The sequence below is a fragment of the Triticum aestivum genome, chromosome 7B, assembly GCF_018294505.1.
Source record: "Triticum aestivum cultivar Chinese Spring chromosome 7B, IWGSC CS RefSeq v2.1, whole genome shotgun sequence".
Lineage (NCBI taxonomy): Eukaryota > Viridiplantae > Streptophyta > Magnoliopsida > Poales > Poaceae > Triticum > Triticum aestivum.
In genome coordinates, this window is record NC_057813.1 from 520161344 (window position 1) to 520175854 (window position 14511).

The following is a 14511-nucleotide window of genomic DNA, read 5'->3' on the forward strand; positions in this document are numbered from 1 at the left end:
CCTGGTCAGCGGTGGGAATAGTAGGGGGCGGTGAGGCCTCCGCGGCACCACAACCGGCCACGGGAGGCAGGAGCAGGAGGCACAACCGGCGCTGCTTTGGGCGGCACGAGCAAGAAGACCAGAGGTTGAAGAAGCACTACGGCCGTTGGATGGACATCGTACGGTCACTGGAGCTAGAATCGTTCATATGGACTAAGTTGACAAAGCCCTCCGTCCCCGTCAACTTAGTAGGGCCACAAGTCAGCCTCCCACCAAGGTGGGTCCCAGCTAGCAGGGGGAGTATTCATTTTTTTGTGCATAATAAAGAGGCACTTCCGGTGGGTCCGAGCTGATAGCAGGGGGGGGACGTTTTTTTTGCAAATACGATGGCCCGTCCGGTGGGTCCCAGGAGTCAGGGGGGAATGTTTTTTTCGTGAAATAAGGTGGCCCCTCTGGTGGGTCCCTGCTATCAGGTGCAGGAATAATTATTTTGCGCGTAATAAGGAGGCACTTCCTTCCGGCCACCGTGGACCCAGCTGTCAGCCTCTCCACGTACAGTACTCTTCCGATGGAAGTCGGTCGTTCACCACGTTGAGCACACTGCACCGAGAGCACCAGGGTGGTGGACGACGGTGATGCCTAGGAAGGGGACGACGCGTAGCCGGGGAAGACGCAGCAGTGGAAGCCCGCGCGGAGAGGAGTACGAGGGTTCACTGGTTCGGCTGCGGTGTGAGGCTGTCGTTGCCGCAGAATAACAGGGGGTGTGGGTGAGTGGAGGGATGGCCCGGCCAGCAGTGGGAGTAGTATGGGGGCGGTGAGGCCTCCGCAGTAGCACAGCCGGCCACGAGAGGCAGGAGCAGGCGGCACAACCGGCGCTGCTTTGGGCGGTTGGACCAAGAAGACCAGATGTTGAAGAAGCACTACGGCCGTTCGATGGAAATCGTACGGTCACTGAATCTAGAATTGTTTATATTGACTAAGTTGACAAAGCCCTTGGTACGCTCCAACTTAGTAAGCCCACAGGTCAGCCTCCAAAATGGTGCACCCCAGATGTCAGGGGGAGGAATCATTTTTTGGGCGGCCAAAGCTAAGAATATCCGAGATTGAAGAAGAAGCACGACATCCATTGGATAGACATCCAACGGCCACTGCTGCTAGAACCGTGTGTTGACTATAATAAGTTGACAAAGCCTTGCATACGCGTCAATAAATTTTTTTAGGGGACGCATCACTTAGTAGGCCCATAAGTGTGTGGTAGAGAACTTATAGCCCATTTGCGTTTTGTAAGAATGTACATCCCATTTTTGAATTCTAATGGAATTTACAACACCCCATTTACAGTTTGTTAAAAGTACATCCCATTTTCTAGCTAGGACAACGATTAATAATTTCAACCAACCGTTGAAGACAAAATTCAATAAACTTTCCCACATTTTGATGGGATCTGAAATATTTTTATCCCAAAATTTCTATTCAGATTAAATATAAATTTGTATTATGTAAAAATCCAACGAAACATTGCGCGCGCAACAATGAAAATTTAAAATTTTCAAAATCCATAAATAATATTTTATAAACTAATTTCGTGTTTGGTGCATTTTTTATAGTTACTACCCAGTTTTTATAATTACATCCCATTTATTATTTTTTAAAGCCTGTTTTCCTGTTAAGCCTAATGCATCCCTCCTTGGAAAGATTGCAGCCCAGCGGGGCGGAGAATAACAAGTTGACCTTGCCTGGGTATTCCTCAAAAAGACGTATAGCTGGGCTAGCCATTTTCATCTTGAAAAAAATTAGTATCTGGTCTGGATACCTGGCCTGGGCTAGATGGGTCACATCCTGCCCAGTTAATACCCTGCTCTCCTCTCAGCAACAACAAAATCATCGCCAAGAAAAACTCTGCAGTGCTCACGCCTCAAAAACACAAATACTGCTAGAGCTGCTTGGTCCCAGCTGTCGGCCGCACCTTGTGCAATTCTCTCGTTTATATTGACTACATAGGTTGACAATGGTGTGGGACCGTGATGTCAAGAAACCAGGAGAAAGCAAAAAAATATAGTTGTACATAATAAGGAGGCACTTGTGTACGTTCGGCTATGGCCCTAGTGGGTCCCTAGTGTCATCCAATCAAAATAAAGTCATCTCCTGAATCCTCATGTTCGTTGACTATGTTAACAATGCTCGATGCCACGACGAGCGCAACAACTCGAAGGACAACGGAGAGGGCCTTGCGGGCCCTACGGAGGTCTGATACAGCGCCCGCTGCTCATTCAGGAAGCCAGGATCATCGGACACCTATGAGCACCTTCGAGAAACTGAGACGGCATGAAACGGTAAGGCCGCGTTTGGGAGCTCTGGTTTATTTCAAACCTATATTAACATACAAGTGTAATTTACTCGTCATCGGAAACAATGCGTAAAATACAAGCGTAATGAAACCGAGGGCCCAAGGTCTGTAAGTAAAACCGGCGGGTTACACGTGTAATTTGAGAGACCAGTGTATATTTTACGAGCACTGCTATATGGACGACATTACCAGATGATACATGCACGACGTGCGTATCATGCCATCCATGGGCAAGGCTGAAACAACATCTAATGGCTGGATTAGCAATCGTCCGAGTGCCGTTCAGCGTTTTTATCGTGTGTGAAGTACTTCTGATATTTTACTAGTCAAAATCGACCAACCAAGCGCCTTCGCCGAGACCATCTGCTTTAATTTACAAGCGTCAGTTTTGCAAGTGGTTTTGGTTGGAAAACGACGATCCAATCACGACCTAATATCATGAGTTGGTCGGAATATCATATGGTTTCACGTCTAACCTACCCGACATGTCGTATAGGCTATGAATGAAACATCAGACAATGAACTTCTTACGCATGGAAACGACAGAAGAGGATGATCTTCTTAACAAGCAAATCAATGGCATTAGATCGACATGCAAAATAATACGAAGCATTATTCTCAGGAGGCACGATGAACAGCTCGTGATGCCGCATGCCACAACATTCCAAGATCAACTTTGCAATCAAACACAAGGCCTGACATTACATAGACAATATTCAGAACAAACTCTTAACATAGGAATATCTCAGCAGAGTAACTATTTACTTCTAAACTGAACACAGGAATAGGAAAAAACACTCGACGCTGCTCACAGCAAGGGCGTCCCAGTCAAAAATATCAAATGCATGTCTTCTGGCTAACATCAATGAGCAAATTTTGACAAGGTTTTCCATTTCCAATATATTAAACTAACGTCTTCTTGCTAACATCAATGATTAAACTATGACAAGCTTTTCCCATTCAAAATATGTAATGCCTATGATCGTGTCCTATCGTAGCTTCTTGTACTTGTTTGGGCACTTTTTGCCCAGGGCACTCCACGTGTTGTTAAATTGCCAATGGTCTCTGCAGACTAGTCATGTCACCGGTGTCTAATAGTACTCTGTAAAGCTTCTCGGTCATTCGTTCTGTAATGTACCGCAAACAGTGACTGCTTCTTTCTGCAAAGTGGAACGACCAACTGGACCCAGTAACGTAGCAGTTTGCCTTGGACATATTGGCTCCTTTTGTGCAGTTCAACTAAAATCGAAGTCGGAAGAAAACCGAGCTTTAATTTTGATATCCCTGTAAGCAACAATAGGTATAAGGGAAACAATTACTGAGAAATAATGGTTGATGACTTGTATTAATGGGAAACAAAGCGGGAGAGTAGCAATTATGCATCAGTGTGATTCATTCATATTGACTGAGACATTATCTTAACAATGCCTTGTTTCAACATGTATAAAGAATGACAAAGTAGAAAAGTACCATTCGTAAAACAATGCAACTGATTCATTTTTAGAGAGACATTATCTTAGCAATACCTTGGTTAAACATGTAGAAAGAACTACAAAGCAGGATAGTACCATTCCTAACAAGTGTTGCAGTTTTGAACTAAGATTCAGTAGTTAATTAATTCTGGGAGTGGCATTGCTTAATTTTACCAGCGGCATTAGATTAACGAAAAGCATAAACGATTCCAGGGGAGAGTGGGCGCAACAACAATATGTGCTTCCATCTACTTATAAAGGGGGTCATGCAGAGTTTGTTGTAACAGAGCAACAAGCATCATGTCTGGGTTGGTCCCATTTTTGTTCACTACTTAATGGGAAAAGACAACAATACAATAGCTTCAATTCAAAATTTATTTAAAACAGTACCAATACAAGTAGCACAACATCTCAAAGCACACTGCACAATCATGTGGATGAAGGCCTGTACTGATCTTTCATGAGAACACCAGGATAAAATACGAATGTGCCAACACGAATAGGAAATCCAATCAGTTTTCTATAGTTGCACTGAAATCAAGCAAAGTGCTTGGCATAGCGAAGCAAAATGTCGCAATAGAAACAAGTTGAATAGATATCCCTGTTTAAACAGAGGCAAAAAAGGAATCAATTACTAGCTAATAAAGAATGATGAAACATGCGGCCACAAAAATGGTAATCCCACCAATCCCTAACAAGTGTTGCAGTTTTGAAATAAGATTCAGTAGTTAATTCTGAGTGTGGCATCAATTACTGGCTTATAAAGGGGGTGATGCTGAATTTGTTGTAACAAAGCAACAAGCATCATGTCTGGGTTGGTCCCATTTTTGTTCACTACTTAATGGGAAAAGACAGCAATACAATAGCTTCAATTCAACCTTTATTTAAAACAGTACAAAAACAAGTAGCACATCTCAAAGCACACTGCACATCAAGTGGTTGAGACCAAGATTTGAAACAACTCACCATGAAGACTGGAAATAAATCTCGATCTCCTTTTGTGCAGATCCACCAAAATTAAGCAAAGTCACTGGTGTGGCATTCAAGTTGAACTGCCAAAAACACTCTTAAAACATAAGTGTTTTGAGTAGCGAAGCAAAATGTCGCAATAGCAACAAGTTGAATCGATACCCCTGTTTTAACAGAGGCAAAAAAGGAAACAATTACTTGCCGATAAAGGAGGATGAAACAAACGGTGACAGAAACAAGCATCTAACTTATCTTGGATGGAAAACAAAGTAGGATAGTAGCATTTCTAAAACGGTTGCATTGATTCATATTAACAGAGACATTCTCTTGAAACAACATTCGTTAAAAAATGTAATTTACTTTTAACAGTGGCATTGCTTCAATTTTCCGGCGGCATTCTTAGATTAACAACAGCAAAATAGCTGTATGGGACATGCTAGCACCATGTTCGTCCACACATATAAATGGGTGATGCAGAGTATGTAGCCAAGCAGCATATCTGTGTTGGTCCCATATATGTTCTCTTTGAACTTTTTTCCTATGTGAGGGCAGCAAATCTAGTCCTGCACAAACTACCCGACCCCCCCAGTTTCCTTCCCTTTTCAACAAAGAGATCGGTTCCTTACAGATGTGTGTACTGGGTTACCCCCTTTTTCCCTTTTCGACGAACAAAGCGGCTGGATAGCCAGTCTATACTACTTTTCCTCCCTCCTTTCCTCATTGAACCACGTCCTCGATTCATGCTCCACCCCACTGCACCTTTCTTTCGGCTTTGAACCAAGACGTAGATTCGACTACAAATCGAAAAAGATCCACATGCAGCTACAACAATGATGGTTTCAAAGAAACTTATACCTTAGGGTCGTCGGGATGTGGCAAGGCGTGCGACGGGAGGCCGGCTCTGCCCACACTATGTACGACAGCAAGGAAGAAGGGGTCGGTGGCCCTCCCGCACAGGCGCTGGGTGAAAGAGAACAGCGCAGCCGGTGATACGTCTCCAACGTATCTATAATTTTTTTATTGTTCCATGCTATTATATTACCCCTTTTGGATGTTTATGGGCTTTATTTTACATATTTATATCATTTTTGGGACTAACCTACTAACCGGAGGCCCAGCCCATATTGCTATTTTATTGCCTGTTTCAGTATTTCGAAGAAAAGGAATATCAAACGGAGTCCAAACGGAATGAAACCTTCGGCAGCGTGATTTTTTGGAAGAATATGATCCTGGAGACTTGGAGTCCACGTCAGAAGATCCTCGAGGAGGCCACAAGATAGGAGGCCGTGCCCCCCTTACAGGGTGGTGGCCCCCTGTCTCGTGGGCCCCTCGAGCACCTCCCGACCGACTTTTTCACCTATATAAGCCTATGTACCCTAAAACCATCAGAAATCAATATAGATCGGGAGTTCCGCCGCCGCAAGCCTCTGTAGCCACCAAAAACCTCTCGGGAGCCCGTTCCGGCACCGTGCTAGAGGGCGAATCCATCACCGGTGGCCATCTTCATCATCCCGGCGCTATCCATGGCGAGGAGGGAGTAGTTCACCCTCGGGGCTGAGGGTATGTACCAGTAGCTATGTGTTTGATCTCTCTCTCTCGTGTTCTATCTCGTGTTCCCTCTATGGCACGATCTTGATGTATCCCGAGCTGTGCTATTGTAGTTGGATCTTATGATGTTTCTCCCCCTCTACTCTCTTGTGATGAATTGAGTTTCCCCTTTGAAGTTATCTTATCGGATTGAGTCTTTTATGAGAACACTTGATGTATGTCTTGCCGTGTTTTTCTGTGGTGACAATGGGATATCATGTGCTACTTGACGTATGTTTTGGTGACCAACTTGGGGGTTCCGCCCATGAACCTATGCATAGGGGTTGGGACACGTTCTTGACTCTCTGGTAGAAACTTTGGGGCACTCTTTGAAGTACTTTGTGTTGGTTGGATGAATCTGAGATTGTGTGATGCATATCATATAATCATGCCCACCAATACAAGAAATATGTCAACTATTGACCTTCTGTCAGTGACCCTGGAAGAATTGGTCATAGATCTATGACCATTTGAGACCAATTGGTCAAAAACTGTTCGGGGGGCTCCAAATCCTAAACCATTGCGACCATTTTGGTCAGAAAGGTCATAATTTCCTGACACGAAATGGTCACAAAGCAAACAGTGCAGGTCCGCTGCCTTATTTCTAGTTGTTAACGACCAATATAGATGGTCATAGCCTTGTAGATTGTGGTGGGTTGTGATGACTAGGCACCATCTCATCAGTTTTGCCTATGTGTCATGTCCATGTGTCAATTTTTGCCCTAGGTTGTGAAGCAACCTATATTTCTGTTATTCCAAAAATTCCCAAAAAATTCTCATAAATTGTTTGGATCATATCTTCATCAAATATGTCAAAAACCTTCCTTGCCTAGTTCAAAAATAACTCAACAATATTCATTTTCCTATCCTGTTCAAAGCAGCACTTTGTGAAGGAAGTACCACTTTGGCATGTCCAGATGGTATCCATTTTCGACAGTGCTTTCCTATGCCCAAATAACCATCCTCCACCAAATGCCAGCTCAATCCATTCATTATTTTGAGCCCAACTTCAACATTCGTATTTATGTCCAGTGTGGTACTTTGCAAAGTACCACCTAGGCTCCTCCTTTTGAGGTTAAAATTTGTGAAGACGGTATTCTTAGTAACTGATCATCCTCAGCCAAAACTCATGCCCATTAGCCATGTGTATTTCCCGTAGCGCAAATCAAACACTTGGCTGCTTATTCATGTTTGAGCATCGATAGGTCTCCTCGTGAGAACCTTATGTTGTGATTTTCTTCCTAGCACCTACCTGGGGAGTGCCCAACCCACTAGACATGCCTAGGCCGCCCAGAACACATGGCAACTCCACGGTCACGTGATGACCACGCGGCGGGCATGCGAGCTTACACGCTCTAGAGTTGGGGCCCTCGCCAGCGTCCAAACCTCGATGTCTCGCCATCAAACCATGTATTTCTTATTAAATAGATACTTATTTACCTAGAAATTATTTTTGGAAAAAAATAAAGAGCAAACTATGAGGCAACTGCAGTTCAAATTTGACCCGCTTCCAACTAAATCGACGGGAATTTGTCTTTTTCACCAGAGGTGGATCAAAAAATTTGACACCCAACCATTTTTTCAATTGTGCATTAAATATGGCCTAGTATTTTATAAAATTGATTAGGTCCAATTTTGCAACAAATATATGGTAGGTCCTTCACAAAAAAACTCATTTCGGGCACTCGGAAAATGGAAAATGAATTTTCCGTGCAAAGAAAATGAAAACTCCCTTAGGCAACATTGCTTGGAATTCCAAGATGCACCCTTCTGTACAATATGAGATTATTTGAACAGACTATGCCATGAATGTGGCCATAAGATTCATAATTTGGCTTGAAAGCCATGAATCTTCACACTTGGTAGCTCATTTCTGAGCAAACTTTTTTAAAATAGTTACCGTATTACAAGTTTATTATTTTTCCTGGAAACTTGGTCACATATAATGACACAACGCAAAGGTTTTCCAATTTTTTGATTTTTTTTGAATTTTTATGCCCGTTCCAAAATGCGGTCAAAACGACGGGTTGACCGTTCCTATCTAGTGGTTGAATCTTGGAATTTTTTTGGTGTTTCTCTGATAAAATAGATACTTATGTACCTAGAAATGATTTTTGGAAAAAATAAAGAGCAAACTACGAGGTAGCTGCAGTTCAAATTTGACCCGCTTCCAACTAAATCGACAGGAATTTGTCTTTTTCACCAGAGGTGGATCAAAACTTTTGACACCCAACCATTTTGTCAATTGTGCATTAAATATGACCTAGTATTTCATAAAATTGATTGGGTCCAATTTTGCAACAAATATATGGTAGGTCCTTCACAAAAAAAACATATTTCGGGCACTCGGAAAATGGAAAATGAATTTTCCGTGCAAAGAAAATGAAAACTCCCTTAGGCAACATTGCTTGGAATTCCAAGATGCACCCTTGTGCACAATATGAGATCATTTGAACAGACTATGCCATGAATGTGGCCATAAGATCGATGATTTGACTTGAAAGCCATGAATCTTCACATTTGAGAGCTCATTTCTGAGAACACTTTTTTAAAATAATTACTGTATTACAAGTTTATTATTTTTCCTGGAAACTTGGTCACATAAAATGACACAATGTGAAGGTTTTCCAATTTTTTGATTTTTTTGAATTTTTATGCCCGTTTCAAAATGCGGTCAATACGACGGGCTTGACCGTTCCTATCTAGTGGTTGAATCTTGGAGATTTTTTGGTGTTTCTCTAATTAAACAGATACTTATGTACCTTGAAATGATTTTTGGAAAAAATAAAGAGCAAACTACGAGGCAGCTGCAGTTCAAATTTTACCCGCTTCCAACTGAATCGACGGGAATTTGTCTTTTTCACCAGAGCTGGATCAAAACTTTTGACACCCAACCATTTTGTCAATTGTGCATTAAATATGGCCTAGTATTTCATAAAATTGATTAGGTCCAATTTTGCAACAAATATATGGTAGGTCCTTCACAAAAAGAACACATTTCGGGCACTCGGAAAATGGAAAATGAATTTTCCGTGCAAAGAAAATGAAAACTCCCTTAGGCAACATTGTTTGGAATTCCAAGATGCACCCTTGTGCACAATATGAGATCATTAGAACAGACTATGCCATGAATGTGGCCATAAGATTGATCATTTGACTTGAAAGCCATGAGTCTTCACACTTGATAGCTCATTTCTGAGAACACTTTTTTAAAATAATACCGTATTACAAGTTTATTATTTTTCCTGGAAACTTGTTCACATATAATGACACAATGCAAAGGTTTTGCAATTTTTTGATTTTTTTTTGAATTTTTTATTCCCGTTTCAAAATGCGGTCAAAACGACGGGGTTGACCGTTCCTATGTAGTGGTTGAATCTTGGAATTTTTTTGGTGTTTCTCTGATTAAACAGATACTTATGTACCTAGAAATGATTTTTGGAAAAAAATAAAGAGCAAACTACGAGGCAGCTGCAGTTCAAATTTGACCCGCTTCCAACTGAATCGACGGGAATTTGTCTTTTTCACCAGAGGTGGATCAAAACTTTTGATACCCAACCATTTTGTCAATTGTGCATTAAATATGGCCTAGTATTTCATAAAATTGATTAGGTCCAATTTTGCAACAAATATATGGTAGGTCCTTCACAAAAAGAACACATTTCGGGCACTCAGAAAATGGAAAATGAATTTTCCGTGCAAAGAAAATGAAAAGTCCCTTAGGCAACATTGTTTGGAATTCCAACATGCACCCTTGTGCACAATATGAGATCATTTAAGCAGACTATGCCATGAATGTGGCCATAAGATTGATCATTTGACTTGAAAGCCATGAATCTTCACACTTGATAGTTAATTTCTGAGAACACTTTTTTAAAATAATTAATGTATTACAAGTTTATTATTTTTCCTGGAAACTTGGTCACACATAATGACACAATGCGAAGGTTTTCCAATTTTTTGATATTTTTTGAATTTTTTATGCCCTTTTCAAAATGCGGTCAAAACGACGGGCTTGACCGTTCCTATCTAGTGGTTGAATCTTGGAAATTTTTTTGGTGTTTCTCTGATTAAACAGATACTTATGTACCTAGAAATGATTTTTGGAAAAAATAAAGAGCAAACTACGAGGCACCTGCAGTTCAAATTTTACCCGCTTCCAGCTGAATTGACGGGAATTTGTCTTTTTCACCAGAGGTGGATCAAAACTTTTGACACCCAACCATTTTGTCAATTATGCATTAAATATGGCCTAGTATTTTATAAAATTGATTAGGTCCAATTTTGCAACAAATATATGGTAGGTCCTTCACAAAGAAACTCATTTTGGGCACTCGGAAAATGGAAAGTGAATTTTTCATGCAAAGAAAATGAAAACTCCCTTAGGCAACATTGTTTGGAATTCCAAGATGCACCCTTTGTGCACAATATGAGATCATTTGAACAAACTATGCCATGAATGTGGCCATAAGATTGATCATTTGCCTTGAAAGCCATGAATCTTCACACTTGATAGCTCATTTCTGAGAACACTTTTTTAAAATAATTACCATATTACAAGTTTATTATTTTTCCTGGAAACTTGGTCACATATAATGACACAATGTGAAGGTTTTCCAATTTTTTGATTTTTTCTCAATTCTTTATGCCCTTTTCAAAATGCGGTCAAAACGACGGGCTTGACCATTCCTATCTAGTGGTTGAATCTTGGAATTTTTTTTGGTGTTTCTCTGATTAAATAGGTACTTATGTACCTAGAAATGATTTTTGGGAAAAATAAAGAGCAAACTATAAGGCAGCTGCAGTTCAAATTTGACCCGTTTCCAGCTGAATCGGCGGAAATTTGTCTTTTTCACCAGAGGTGGATCAAAACTTTTTACACCCAACCATTTTGTCAATTGTGCATTAAATATGACCTAGTATTTCATAAAATTGATTGGGTCCAATTTTGCAACAAATATATGGTAGGTCCTTCACAAAAAAAACATATTTCGGGCACTCGGAAAATGGAAAATGAATTTTCCGTGCAAAGAAAATGAAAACTCCCTTAGGCAACATTGCTTGGAATTCCAAGATGCACCCTTGTGCACAATATGAGATCATTTGAACAGACTATGCCATGAATGTGGCCATAAGATTGATGATTTGACTTGAAAGCCATGAATCTTCACATTTGAGAGCTCATTTCTGAGAACACTTTTTTAAAATAATTACTGTATTACAAGTTTATTATTTTTCCTGGAAACTTGGTCACATAAAATGACACAATGTGAAGGTTTTCCAATTTTTTGATTTTTTTGAATTTTTATGCCCGTTTCAAAATGCGGTCAATACGACGGGCTTGACCGTTCCTATCTAGTGGTTGAATCTTGGAGATTTTTTGGTGTTTCTCTAATTAAACAGATACTTATGTACCTTGAAATGATTTTTGGAAAAAATAAAGAGCAAACTACGAGGCAGCTGCAGTTCAAATTTTACCCGCTTCCAACTGAATCGACGGGAATTTGTCTTTTTCACCAGAGCTGGATCAAAACTTTTGACACCCAACCATTTTGTCAATTGTGCATTAAATATGGCCTAGTATTTCATAAAATTGATTAGGTCCAATTTTGCAACAAATATATGGTAGGTCCTTCACAAAAAGAACACATTTCGGGCACTCGGAAAATGGAAAATGAATTTTCCGTGCAAAGAAAATGAAAACTCCCTTAGGCAACATTGTTTGGAATTCCAAGATGCACCCTTGTGCACAATATGAGATCATTAGAACAGACTATGCCATGAATGTGGCCATAAGATTGATCATTTGACTTGAAAGCCATGAGTCTTCACACTTGATAGCTCATTTCTGAGAACACTTTTTTAAAATAATACCGTATTACAAGTTTATTATTTTTCCTGGAAACTTGTTCACATATAATGACACAATGCAAAGGTTTTGCAATTTTTTGATTTTTTTTTGAATTTTTTATTCCCGTTTCAAAATGCGGTCAAAACGACGGGGTTGACCGTTCCTATGTAGTGGTTGAATCTTGGAATTTTTTTGGTGTTTCTCTGATTAAACAGATACTTATGTACCTAGAAATGATTTTTGGAAAAAAATAAAGAGCAAACTACGAGGCAGCTGCAGTTCAAATTTGACCCGCTTCCAACTGAATCGACGGGAATTTGTCTTTTTCACCAGAGGTGGATCAAAACTTTTGACACCCAACCATTTTGTCAATTGTGCATTAAATATGGCCTAGTATTTCATAAAATTGATTAGGTCCAATTTTGCAACAAATATATGGTAGGTCCTTCACAAAAAGAACACATTTCGGGCACTCAGAAAATGGAAAATGAATTTTCCGTGCAAAGAAAATGAAAAGTCCCTTAGGCAACATTGTTTGGAATTCCAACATGCACCCTTGTGCACAATATGAGATCATTTAAGCAGACTATGCCATGAATGTGGCCATAAGATTGATCATTTGACTTGAAAGCCATGAATCTTCACACTTGATAGTTAATTTCTGAGAACACTTTTTTAAAATAATTAATGTATTACAAGTTTATTATTTTTCCTGGAAACTTGGTCACACATAATGACACAATGCGAAGGTTTTCCAATTTTTTGATATTTTTTGAATTTTTTATGCCCTTTTCAAAATGCGGTCAAAACGACGGGCTTGACCGTTCCTATCTAGTGGTTGAATCTTGGAAATTTTTTTGGTGTTTCTCTGATTAAACAGATACTTATGTACCTAGAAATGATTTTTGGAAAAAATAAAGAGCAAACTACGAGGCACCTGCAGTTCAAATTTTACCCGCTTCCAGCTGAATTGACGGGAATTTGTCTTTTTCACCAGAGGTGGATCAAAACTTTTGACACCCAACCATTTTGTCAATTATGCATTAAATATGGCCTAGTATTTTATAAAATTGATTAGGTCCAATTTTGCAACAAATATATGGTAGGTCCTTCACAAAGAAACTCATTTTGGGCACTCGGAAAATGGAAAGTGAATTTTTCATGCAAAGAAAATGAAAACTCCCTTGGGCAACATTGTTTGGAATTCCAAGATGCACCCTTTGTGCACAATATGAGATCATTTGAACAAACTATGCCATGAATGTGGCCATAAGATTGATCATTTGCCTTGAAAGCCATGAATCTTCACACTTGATAGCTCATTTCTGAGAACACTTTTTTAAAATAATTACCGTATTACAAGTTTATTATTTTTCCTGGAAACTTGGTCACATATAATGACACAATGTGAAGGTTTTCCAATTTTTTGATTTTTTCTCAATTCTTTATGCCCTTTTCAAAATGCGGTCAAAACGACGGGCTTGACCATTCCTATCTAGTGGTTGAATCTTGGAATTTTTTTGGTGTTTCTCTGATTAAATAGGTACTTATGTACCTAGAAATGATTTTTGGGAAAAATAAAGAGCAAACTATAAGGCAGCTGCAGTTCAAATTTGACCCGTTTCCAGCTGAATCGGCGGAAATTTGTCTTTTTCACCAGAGGTGGATCAAAACTTTTTACACCCAACCATTTTGTCAATTGTGCATTAAATATGTACTAGTATTTTAGAAAATTTATTTGGTACAATTTTGCAACAAATATATTATAGGTCCTTCACAAAAAAACTTATTTTGGGCACTCAAAAAATGATTAAAAATAGCTAGAAATATAAAAATGCATGCAAATTGGCGATCATCCAAAAAATGTGGTCTAACTTCAAAGAAAAATTTAGTTGTGCCGTTTTGCAAAATATTTTTGATAGCTGCTTCACAAAACAACCATAGTTTTAGTACATGGAAACTATTTTAAACCATAAATTTTCTGAGCCAATCAGGGCTCATCCCACGGATCACCCCCCCTTAGCCAATCTGAATCGTCCGTTCTAGCCGGTCTGAACCGTCCACCTCTCAGCAGCCTAATCCTAACCCTAGCAGCCCGCGCCCACCTCTCTCTCCCCCTCTCCGCCGCCTCTCTCTTTCCCCTTCTCCTCGATCCAGATCCAGCCCGTGCCCCGTCCTCGGCCGCCGCCCCGTGCCCTGCCGCAGCCACGACATCACTCCCACAGTCGCCGCTCCACCCTCACCGTCGACGACCTATGCCGCCACCCACCCCACCGCCGCCCTCACTCTCCCCTTGCCCCCTAGTC